At 42.4% G+C, this 12,722-nt stretch overlaps 1 protein-coding gene across 17 annotated transcripts in view; it reads right to left on the minus strand.

The window, feature by feature from the left end:
- Aopep (aminopeptidase O (putative)) overlaps positions 1-12,722 on the minus strand; it is a 383,307-nt gene that overhangs the window by 101,515 nt on the left and 269,070 nt on the right. The gene's annotated exons all lie outside the window — the stretch shown is intronic.

Consider the following 12,722-nt stretch of genomic DNA (forward strand, 5'->3'; position numbering starts at 1 on the left):
TCACTACTTTAAATAGAAGCAACTTTGCCATGGAGTATTGTACACAAAGACAAGCTTCTTAATGGAGACATCAGAGTGGAAAACTTTATTGTATCCCTCCATTCTACATTTGTAATCGGACTACTTAAAAGTGCATTAACGACGCACATCTATTTCCTAAAATATACCACAGCTTTATTCAAATGGGGGATTCTTTGTGTTTCTAGGAACACACACAAAATCTAACTGTAGAGAGAAAGACACATTAACCCTTTGGCATCATTAACCAAGTGTTGTGAAATCACACACCTTTTCCTAAAGATTTTTCAGCATATCTAATCTTGCATGTATGTACAGTCATCACCTACAATTTTCTGTCATAAAGGGAACATTAAATGGTTAATGCTTTGTAATTTTTGGTTGCATATACACATGAGCAGATTTTAAAACTTACAAATGAAGTGCGTCATGTGGAGCTGTTTAATTTTAAATGCAAGGAGAACTTTGAACTATTCAGGCTTCCATGCTACTAATCACGCTTCCAGAATCAATAGAAATCTATCCTGGCTGATGCTTCCTTTTACCTAGAATTTTTTTCCTTGGAGTTCACTGCCCCTGGAACTCTGATACCAACCGTTCAATATTGATGTACTAAAACAGTGCCGTGCTTAAAAGGACCATTCTAAGAACACTCTTTTTGTTGACTTGCAATAATTTTTCAACATATAGACTTAGAAGGAACAAAAACTAAAATACATTCCATCCAGTATCAGGAGTAAAGACAGCTATTGCAAATCAAATCTTATGACTTCTATGAAAAGCACAAGTTATGAGTGGCGTTATGGTTTGTGTCTAGATATTCTCCCAAAACCTCATGCAGTCATAGGTGAGACTTTTTCAGAGGTGGCTGGATCTACAGTGTGTGATGCTGGAACTGAATCATGGTGCAATGCTAGGATCAAGGGCTCTAGGATTAAGGGTGTGAGCACTCCCTGCCCGAAGTAACCTGGATAAGATAGAAGGGTGAAAGAACTGTGGTTGACCCTTGCTTGCTTTTGCTGTCTCCTGCCTGCAGTGAGCTGTTTCTCCTCTGCAATCCCCTCTGCCATGTGCCAATCTGCCTTGGAGCCAGCCAAATGTGGACTGAAACCTCTAGAAACTGAAAGCCAAATAAACTTTTCATCCTTTAACACTGGGCATCAGGTATTTTGTCTTAGCAATGAGAAAAGGGACTAAGACAGATGGTTAATACTTGAAAGCTTTTTTCCCTTTATAATTTTCATCAGGTTGTAGTCTCAATCATATATATACACACTGTGTGGGCAGTAAAGAGGGCCAGACAGATATTCTTTCAAGAAATGCTGTTGAGTTAAAGGGACGGTCCAATCAGTAGGTGGTCTTAATTCTGGAAGCCACATGAAGTCACTGGGAAGATCTCGGGAACTGAGACCTGGAAACCCTACCACCTCACCATAGGCAAGGCAAGGTCTCCTTTCTCCGAGCATGGAGCTCACAGAGAACCTCATGGCTTCTGGCATGTGCTGTACAAAGGGAACAGTTCTGTTGTCACTCTTCCCAGTTGTCCGTTCTAAGTAGTCCCTCCCAAATGTCCCTTTGTTTGTCCTCTTGCCTCTCCTCACAGTCAACTTGTCACAGCCACAGAGAAGCTGGCGTGTAATTCCAAAGCCTGTACCAGTTACACCACATTGCTTTACTGCCGTGCTTCGCCCGGCCATGTCTCACTTGCCCTCTGTTTCTAACGTTAAACAGCACTTCTAAAAGATCTCTCCTCACTCTGTGCTCCAAATTATGTCACCCATGACTCTTTCTAATAGGATCCTGTTTGTCTTCATTCAGGTGATTATTTAAATATTTTTAAAAATTTTACTAAGAAACTTTCTTTTTTACAGCAATTTTAAGCTCATGGAAAAAACTAAGCAGAAAGTGTAGGAAATCCCATATTCCTCCCCCTGCAGTTCTCCTAGTTATTAACATCTTGCATTTGGTTCAACTGAGGAAGAGTACGGTAGATTAATTACAAAGGAAGAGGCAATGTTGATGCACTATAACCAAAGGCCCAGAACTTATGTTCGGGATCACTAGTGTTGTACAATTACTGCAGCTATTTTTACTAAGTCATTACTAAGAGGAATGTTTATCTCCCTCACTGGACTATATGCTCTAAGAAGAAAGAGATCCTGCCTCTTTTGTTCTTGAGTTTTGTCTAGTCACTAAGCACATAGCAGATGCTCAATAAATATGTTAAGTGAATGGAGGCATAAAGGGACAGATGAATGGATGGCACATAAAACTTCAAGGGGAGGAATCGTAAGATTTAGATTTTTCTAATTAACTCCTGTTTTGTTTCCCTGCTAAAATAGCTTCATTTTCCAAGAGCACAGAATCTCATTTTTAAAAGGAGACACATCAGTTACATTGTCAGTATTCTAAAATGACTTTATGAACTAAAAATAGGAATGAGAAAGGTTCCTAAGATTAGTCACTAAAAATGTATTCAAAATGGTGGCAGGAGCTCAGTTTAACATAGAATGAACAATGAATGTGCTGTGTGACACTGGAAAGAATATTAATTTTATATGTGTGTTCAATACAACCAATCTGAATGAATTTTTCTTGTTATCTATCTAAATCTCCCTTTCTTCAGGGGTTCACATCAGTGAGAACAGATTTTGGAGAAATTGGAGGAAGACCTTTTTTTTTTTTTAAGAAACTGGAATTCTGTATCAAGGATGGATATTTTAATAACTATCTTTTAGAATGTGGTGAAAGTACTTTAAAGCTATCTTGAAAAAAAACAGATGTTTTCTATTTAAATTATATCTTTTAAAATGCCTCAGCTAGCAGAGAGGCAAGCTGAGAAAGGAGTTGTCCTAAGGAACTTTCTTCTCAAAGCAATTTATAAAAACTGAAGACAATTTCAGAGGCCAGGGAAAATGCCACTGTTTGAAAATAAAAGCATTACTTAACCTAGAGGCTGGAGATCACTTTAGTAGGAAAAATCTTTTTCAGCTTCTACTTTTGTGGATCAATATTGTTAGTGAAACAAAAGTTACTTCTGTCTCTAGAAGAAGACGGTGACTTCAGTTTCACTTTGCTATCGTGTGCGTGTGTGCGTGTGTGTGTGTGCGTGCGTATGTATGCTTTCTTCCCCCTCCCCTTCCTTCTGAATGGGGTATAACTCTGAGTGTGCCTTCCCCGTCACCCGGAAGGCCTCCGGGCGAGCAAGAGGTGCCCTTTAATTACCCTCAACAGCCTTAGATGGCAAATTACCCTCCCCTGGGCAAAGCCGAGGGAAAACCATCCACCGAGAGAAGCCAAAGGACCTCTGACTACCAAACAAGGTCTAGAGTTCCGGAGCTTCACTGGGTTTTGGAAAGGTTCTACTGCCAACGTATATTCGGGATGAACTAAAAAATACAGGTCTGGAAAGAAAATCAAGATTAAGCTGTAGCATAACAAGTAAAGTTAAGAATAAAGCTGTCAAATGTTTATGCCTTTAAGTTTTGTTCTATTGTTTTAAAATGTAAGTCTTTTACTTTAGCTTTTTTATTTTAAAAAAATTACATATAATTTGTATTACTGCCCATTGTGTCTCTGTTAGAATGAAGGCTTCGTTTCTTTCTGAAGAGTTAGGCCCTGCCAAATGGACCTCTTAGTGGAAGTCCTTATAAAGCATATTTTTCCAGAAAGGAAATCAATCCCATGCTTGGCTTAGCTGACTGTGGAAGTTTATGGCTCTGCAGGGAACTCACAGAACTTCTTCCTCTCTGTAACCACAACCCTGATCTCACTGTTGCTCAAAGACAGGCGAAAAACATTCAGAATCCTCAAGTTTGTCTCTTTGTTTTTATGCTGTTTTGGGGTCCTGCACATACCGTACAAGCACTGTACCACGGAGCGATGCCCCCAGTGGTCTCCCATGTCTTGACCTTCTCTGAGAATCTGCTGAAGGCCAATGGTACTTTAGCTCCCTAAAGAAAAGGTTTCCTATAGCACACACACACACCAGGTTTCAGGATATTCACAGATTCATCTGATGCCCAAACTCCTTTCCTGGATACTATAAAATCCATTCTGGGATTTAGCCAGACCACCATAAAGCTAGCCCTGGACTTCGTCTTTTGGGTAGGCTGTGAAAGTCCCCTTACCACACTAAGTTCTGCTAAGCAGCTATCAGCCTTTATTGAGGAGCATTATAGGAAACAGCTCCATAAAATCCATGGCAGTGTTTACAGAAGGACATTTGGGGTTATTATATTAGATAGTAGTTTTCAGCAAGGGCCAACAGAAAACCTGTATCAATATCAAGAATAGGATTAAGGCAACTGATTTGTTTCTATCTCGCCAATACTGCAATTGATCTCTCTTCCCCTCTCCTACCAGAGAAAGCTTTGCACTCTGGGATCCCCTGGTAGCCAGGATGAAACTTCAGGATAGGCCTACTGAAAGCTAATTTGATTCACCCATCTTATTTCCTAGTATTACTTTCACATGGATCCACTTTTCTTATTTTGATATAATTAGATCATGTTATATTTATCAGCTTTGGAAGCTGCCTTTTTTTTTTTTTTTAACAAGGAGAGGTATTCTGGGTTTATTTTTTATTTAATTTTCTTTTTTCTATTTCGAGGGGACAAAGGGAAAGTCCAGAAAAATTTTGTCATTCTAAAAGTTCTCTCTTTTATCCACATTTAGAAGTAAAGTGTAGAAGTGATCCCATATAATTATACTTTATAATATTTGAGGAAAAGATTTATTTTTAAAAAATGAAACTAAGTATTGCATAAACATCATAGGGCTACTTTTAAAATGTTTATCAGGCAGATATTTTATCTCCTTTGGTATCAAAACCAGAGGGAAGGGACTTAGATTCAAGAATAATAATGTAAATTACACATGTAAATAGGCTATTCATTTGACAAACATACTGGGACCCTACTACAAACCAAAGCCCCAGACTGAGCACTAAGACCTCAAGATCTTGGGACGAGCAATAACAGGGTAAGGCGTAGGGAACATGTGAAAGGCTGTCTGGGTTTTAGATCCACATGAGTGGTGTGACCTCTCTAACTGCCTTTCACACAGAGTTGTGAAGATCAAATGACACATAATGTGCTTAAGACAGGAAGCGCTGCTCTACACAGAGTTCTAAACTATTAGAATTAATAATACAACATAACTAGAAGCTGGAAGAAGGTGATTTTAATCCAAAATTAATACTGAAGCCCCACACATCAGTGACCTCAGAATCTTCGAACTGGTAGGAAGAACAGTCTGGTTTTAGACAGAAGTGCACAGTTCACAAAGTGCTTCCCCCTGCAGACTTCTGCCCCTGCCTCACACAATCCCCTGTGAAGAATGGAGAAACTGAGTCTCGGGGAATTTTACTGCCTTCAGCACTTCATGTTGTTTGCCTCAGAGCTCCTGGGTGGAAATCTAGTGCTCTGCATCCAGCAGGAAAGCTGAGGGACAGCTGCTGTGACCAGTCACTTTAACATATGTGTTTATTCTGTGGCTCAGAGCAACCCCAGATCAAAACATAACTCACAAACTGTAATCCCATACCAAAAAAGTCTACTTAAAGATATATTCTAGAAAACAGCATGTTCCTTTCACCATCTGTATGACTGTCACTCTTTATAGGACTCTGACATTCAGGGACACTGTCACCTCATAGAGCGTGCATGGGTGAAATACGAATGGCATAGGGGTGCCTTGAGATCTGTGGGTCCTGGCTTGATTAGAATCACTGTGTGTTTGTGGAGGGGGTAGGGATCACCAATTCCAATGCCCAGGTCAGCACCTAGATCCACACATGGGAGAGCGAGCCAGGCATCAGCCTTTTTAAAGCCACCCTCCACATTCCAAGGTGCAGCCCACCAAGGTGAACTACTGGTGGAGGCTGTCGTGATGATGCCCGACTCTCATAGGTTATTGTAAGTGAATTCTAGATGTTTCAGAGACCTCTAACTTTCAAGGTCACTGACACAGAGGAGACCTGTACCCCGTGCTCTGTGACAGGAAGAACGTTTGGGGAAATGGCAGGCACGGTGCTAGGCAAGTCGAGCCATTACATTAACCTGGGTAACATTTCCCACAGCTCAGATAACTCAGAAATAAACTTTGGGGCACCCAAAGTCAAGCCTACCCACAAAAAGACTTAAAAATAAGTAAACATTTTCAACAGAAGGGAATAATCTTCCTCAGGAAATCAAGAATGAAAGGCAAGTTGACATTTTAGAGTTTTTTCCTAGGTTCGCGGTGAACACGGCTCAGGATCCTGAGGGAGAGGATCTTAGGAGCAGCCACGGCCAACCTTTCAGAGCATTCAGGGATAACAAACAGCCACCGTGGCCTTAGGTCCTTGGCTTTAGGAGAAATGGTTCAGTGCTGATCTGTGAGGATGCCAAGGTGCAGGTGGTACTTCCAAGGTGCCCATTACGGTGACGACCACCACCCTTTTCCATGAAGCACACACTTTGTATACGAGGGACTGCTGGCTAAAATTAGGGGAGAGCATATGCCAACAGAAAAGGCCCTTGGCACTGCCCCAAAGGTGCTATTCGATTCTGGATGAAATCTGTGCTAACTGCCTTTAGTCTTGGACAACCTGCTCTGACCAAATGAGCTCCTTTATTTAGAAAAGACACACGTGCATGGATGCTAGTAGGAAGCTAATTCGGACAAGGGCCTTCCAAAAGATGTTAGTTACAAACTGAAAACACAAACATACCTGTGTGTTGATATTTTCCTCGCTGGAAAGCGAACCCCTGCATCTGGTGCCTTACCATCATTTCCTAAGATGGGTAGGGGTGGCATCTGAAAGATGTGCATGTGGACTTTAAGGAGGGCATGTGTGTGGAGTCAGTGACACTATCAAAGCCTTCAAATTCAGGCTGGATTTCTTGTCATCTGTTCTCCAAAAGGAATCCCAAAGAGTCACAATGTGCAAACAAGAAGGGTGGGCCTCAATTAAACTCTGTCGAGAAGTAAAATGTCACATACATAAAAGTGCACATGCACACCCACATACAGAGGAAAGTAAAATTCACCGCATTTTGGGGGTACGGTGGCTGTACCAAAAAGCCATGTTTTAGAATACTTGTTCACCGACATTTAGCTCCATACAAGGAGGTGTTCCAGGAAAACAATGAGAAGAGCCAGAATTAATTGGCCACTAATCTCTTACTTTTCATAGCATGTTTTCTCCAGCAGTGGATTAAATCAATGTTTAACGCTACCCAGGCCCAGCTGTGTCCGTATTAGGAAAGCCTGAGCTCAGGTCTCTGTGTGTGTGTGTGTGAAAACAGGACCTGTCCTCCCTCCCTCTGCCCCCGAGTGTGTAGGTGGGAGAGTGCGGCTGGGGAATGTGAACTTGATCCAGCATTGATCAGCCAAGCGGCAAACGCCCATTGTTCTGTAGATACCAAACATAACTTCACTACTAGGGATAAACGAGCCACTCTGCACAAAACACAGCTTTTGTGCTCCCCAGTACGATAGGTGGAAAGGAACTCCCAAGAACCTGAGAGCTCTGCTACACTTATCATAGATTCCTCCTAATAGCCAAGGCTGAAGCGTCCATTAGTTTGTATCTATGTTAATATTAGGTAGTTAGACTCTATTCAGCCTACTGACGTTCTGTCATCTTTTTTCCCCAGTGCTAGGGAATGCACCCAAGGCTTTGCACATGCTAGGTAAGTGCCCTACCACTGAGCAACAGTCCCAGCCTTGCGTTTGTAATTATGGATTTTAGTTTACAGTCCCAAGAGTTGTGGTCTTGACACATGAGCATTTCAGATCTTTGCTGCGTTGCTTTCCGAGGCTCACGGTCCTAAGGAATCGGGCTAACATTTAGTAAAATATGCTGTTGCTGTTTAGGTGGGAGCCCCACAAATGCAGCTTCCCTGGGTCACTGCAAAGCCTGGGTACAACAGGAAGCTGAAAGCGTGGACCTAGGCACCCTCCGTCTTTGCCGCAGAGAAACTATGCAGCCTAGGGACACACAGATCACACAACCCACTGAGCCGGCGCCACAGAGAAGATGCTGTGACAGGGAGGAAAAGAGGCAGAGCTGAGATCCGGGGCACAAAGTAGCACAGTAACACTAACTCCTTCCTTCCCCTCAGAGACAAAAGCCCGGCTGGTGTTTTGAACCTGAGTAAACTTTCAAAGGTCTCAAAATAACTGAGCTGTGACCTCATCATAGAGGACTAACCCGAAACATACAGGTCCCATTCCTGGGAAGGAGCCTGCAGAGGTAACGTCCCATCTGAGCCTGTGCAGGCAGGCACCTGTCCCTTCCAAGGACAGACAGGAGTCCTATTTAGGGTGTACCTTACCAAAGGAGACTTAATAGCTCCATCTCTGATTCTGTCAACTCAAAACAATAAGCCAATTGTTCTAAAAATATCATAAAATGAAACGCTCTCTGAATGTACCAGCACAACCAGGTGTGGAATGCAAAAACATCTGAAATCCTAATAGCAGCTATACATATTTAAGACCAGTATAATAACTAACACAGGCTTCAAAGTTGGACAAATTTGAGTTATAGTTTCCTCACCTGTAAAGTGAGTATAATGATGTTTATCTCATCCATGTGCCTAGGAAAAGTAAGTGTCTATCATGGATGAAGGACTTAACTTGGAGAGTCTATGCAATAAAATGATAGCTTATTTTTTCCACTGTGGATGTTCTAATATGTAAAATGGGATATGGTAGTAAACTGGGAAGGAAGGAGGTAAAGATCAAGCTAAGAACTACAATTCTTTATAGACTCTAAACACGTATGCAAAATGCAGGCAAATGTCTTTAAATGACAGAGGCAAAGATGGTGGCCAAGAGTCACAATTGGAGGAGAAAAGGCCACCAAGAGTCCAGAGAATGGCTGGTGATAAATATCCTCACACGGTGTTTTCAGGGAAACTGCAGTTCTGCTTGGCTCAGAGACTGAGGACACAGAGGAAGGGAGTAAAGAAAAGGGAGATGAAGCATTTGAAGAAGGCAGAAGCTGCTGCCTGCTGCGGGGGACTTCCCTGCCCCAGGAAACAGACCGCCAGCAGCACGGAGGAGTTCTCTCCAGCCGCATTCCATTATCACTACCACCCTGCAGTCTTAGCCCAGATTCTGAGGTACTGACTTTGGCCCCCCTTCCATGCGTTTTCATGCCAATAAAGTTGCTGAAATTAAAGAAGAATTGAATTGTGAAGCTTTTTGGCATAAATAATGTCATATTGTAGAGTCAGGTCTAATAACAACCAGGATGCCCTTAACGCACTTAAGAAAAACCATCTGATCATGTATCCCTCAATGTGGTTTGAAATTTCCCTTGGCCTACAAAGGAAGATATTTTTAGCACGTAGCACACTTTGTAACAGACATATAAATGCACTGAAAATATAATTTTAGGAAAGCATCTGGGTTTGATCATCCCAACCCCAAAAAGGTTCTACTTTCTCAATAGAAGGAACACTGCAACACTTTGCTATAAAATATGCAGCAATCACTGTGGCAATTTCTCATAAACATTTCATTACTGGCTCTGTTTGCTTTTTTATTTTTAAGCAGTAAATACTCTAATGATTTAAATATAAAGCAGCATAAAAAATGAGGCTCCTTCTGCAGCATTTAGAGTCTGCGTCTTCCTATTCTTCTAAAAGCAACCTGGAGCCCCAGCTCCCTGCACCTTCTCCCCGAGGGCATTTGGGGAACAGGCATAAATGAATATTTTATTTCATATCTCAAAACATATCTAAGAAATAACAGTTGCCAGTTTCCAAGGAAAAGTGACCTACAGTTATGACTTGCAGGAATTCTGAGTCTAATAAACGTGGCAAATTTTTTTTTCTCTTTCTGGTCTATCGAGTTAGTATCTGCACATAACTCATATGAATTAAAAGCAAACACATTCTCCTCCATGATCAGTGTAAATGCTCTGATGGATTGATTATTGCTTAATACTTCTCCCAATCATCTTCCAATAGTAGTTCTCCAGGGGGAGAGAAAAGAAATTGTGTAAATTTGTAAAACTCAGGGTGAGATGTCTACGAACTAAGGATGAGTTTTAATCCGAGGACAATTCAAGGTTCCGAGGAGAGAATGGAAGATGCTTGGAAAAAGTCCCTCCCACTGTCTTCCTCTCCAAGGTGGCCATGCACACCTGCAGCACCGGCCTGGCCAGGTGCCCAGCCCAGCACACCAGGAAATAAGGCCCACAGAACCTCTGTCCTCCAGCCCAGCCAAAGAAGCAACAAGGACTTGGAGAAGGTAGGTGGTTCACTCCAGCCTCGGGGTAATAAAACGGATTCCAAAGCTGTCTTTACTCCATGAACAGCCTTCCGCATCCAATATAAAATGAACCTTGCTGCAGAAAACTTCACGATGACATGCTCTGTGAAAACACCAACTCAGATTCCTCACGGCTGGCTCCGCCCCTCCCCGCCTCCACTCTTGCTCATTCATCTCTAAATAATGTTGTTTTGCATCTTTTGAGTCAAATAGCTCGGGGCCACTGACACTGTGATGGTGGGGGTTTTAACCACACAGGACCAGAAGTGGGAAATGCTGGCTTATAAAGGCCAGAGCCACAAAACTGACTTTTGCTGCGTGATCCGGCTATGCTCATTAGAGGGTGCAGATAAATAAGAACAACTTCAGCACCGAGGCGTGTCACAAGACACTGCTCTTCTGTAAATGCACGTTGGGATTTGGGTAGAGGGACAATCGCTGGCCACCACCCTACCCGTGAGAAGCTTGCTGGCTGATTACTGACCGGCTGTGCTCCCTGACGTCCTCCTGCTGGGCTAGAGTTGGGGGTTTGCTTTTGAAAGCAGATAAGAGGGTACGGAAAACACTCCTTAAATATGCTTCAGCAGATACATAAAGATACCTCTTGTTTGGCCATTTGCGCTTCCTCATTTTATTATTATCTAATTTAGTTCTTCTCCTCTCCTCTCCTCTCCTTTCTTTTCTTTTCCTTTCCTTTTTCTCAAATAGTACTGGGGATAGTACTGGGAACCAGGGGCACTACAAATCCAGATCTTTTTTTTCTTATTCTGAGGCAAGGTCTTGCTAAACTGCCCTGGTAGGACTCAAACTTGCAAGCTTCCCACTTCAGCCTCCCTCTAGGCTGGGATTACAGGCGTGTGCCTGGGGGCCAGCCACATCTCTCCACAAGCAAAGACACAAACTCTGCCTATGCTACACTATCTCAGCTTCTTAATATAACAACAGTGGGGTTTCCTATGTGAAATGTTCCATCCAGATACACAGGGCTGTGCTCTACCTAACGGGAGAGAGTGTTTACACTGTGGCACATTGGTGAAAAGCACAAGAATCTGAGGTCCACATTCTGCACCCATGGAAGGAAAGAAGGATCAGCTTTGGGGTGAGGGGAGAAGTCACTCATTAAATTTAAAATCATCTCTATGCAGGATTTCTGCTCTATTCCTTTATTATCTTATCACAGGTTATTGTAAAAACTACAGCAAAGATGGAACCAAGCTGAGTTGGATTAAGAGCAACCCTGCTAAAATTTACAAAAAGCCATAAATCTGATGGTTTGCACCTGGGCTGTGCTGATAACCAGCACTGTGAGCTTGGACTCCTCTTCCCATGAAGAAGGGCACTGTACTCTACATTCATCTCCAACCTACAGTTCTAGCAGAGTCTGAAAGCTGTGCTAGACCGGAAAACACTAATATTCCAGCATGGCACAACAGAGGCCACATCCAGGAAATATTATACTGTGCAGCTATGAAATCTATACCTACTGTACTTGGAATGACAGGATCATTCTCCACAAGAGGAGGAACAGCCCTGCGCTCTAACAGTAGCGGAGCACACCTGAGTGTTCTCCTGGGCCACAGGGTCAGAGGCCCAGGCACTGACCTTCGCCTCAGAGTGTTCGAGGAGGCTGTGTCACGCCAGCCCACTGAGGGATCCTGCACATTGCTCCTTGGGTTTGGGAAAAGCATTGTGCAAATACAGTATAAAATAATCTACTTTTGATAAAGGTCTACTAGAAGATGCCTTCAATCCAGCAGAAGAGAGAATGGGGGCAGTCCTTAAAACACAGAGTCAAATGCTTTTTCAGTTGACATGGGCTTCTATTCTTAAGTAGATACCTGAGTTTACACCACTGCTTTCTAAAGAACTGTTTAAATAAAACACCATTACGAAGACTTCTATTTAATGGAATTGTTTATTAAGAAGGATGTAAAAGCCTTTCATTACGTGAATCTCTCTGGGTGCACAGGACCTGTGAGTCTGAAAAACCAGTAATGCTTATGTGTCTAGGTAGGGCCCAGGAGACTTCATGCCTGGAGGACAAAGATGTGACTCACGTAGTGCAGTCTCATGAACTAAATCTCAAAGCAAAGTATTTGGCTCACTCTGGAAGAACAGAAAATTGAAGGACTCTGAGACTTTAGCATGTATTTAGAAAAGAAACTTCCTTTTGAAAGAATATATTTCAGAATTATGGATGACTTGACGAGTCCCAACTCTACTTATGGTCATTCTGTTCAGTAGGTGTGGTGTGAGCCCAAGATCTATATTCTCCAATAGGAGAATATAGAAGAAGGAGTCTGATGACCAGGTCTCCTGAGGTCTCTAACTCAAGCCTTTGGATCAATATTTTTAGCATAAACCCAGCCTTAGCTCTTTACTAAAAGGCACTGCCGACTGTCTCCAGCAACTAGACTGAGTCAAATCGTCTT

Source organism: Cavia porcellus, unplaced genomic scaffold (assembly GCF_034190915.1).
Source record: "Cavia porcellus strain 051 isolate PalLab524CR breed Dunkin Hartley unplaced genomic scaffold, mCavPor4.1 scaffold_17, whole genome shotgun sequence".
Classification (NCBI taxonomy): domain Eukaryota; kingdom Metazoa; phylum Chordata; class Mammalia; order Rodentia; family Caviidae; genus Cavia; species Cavia porcellus.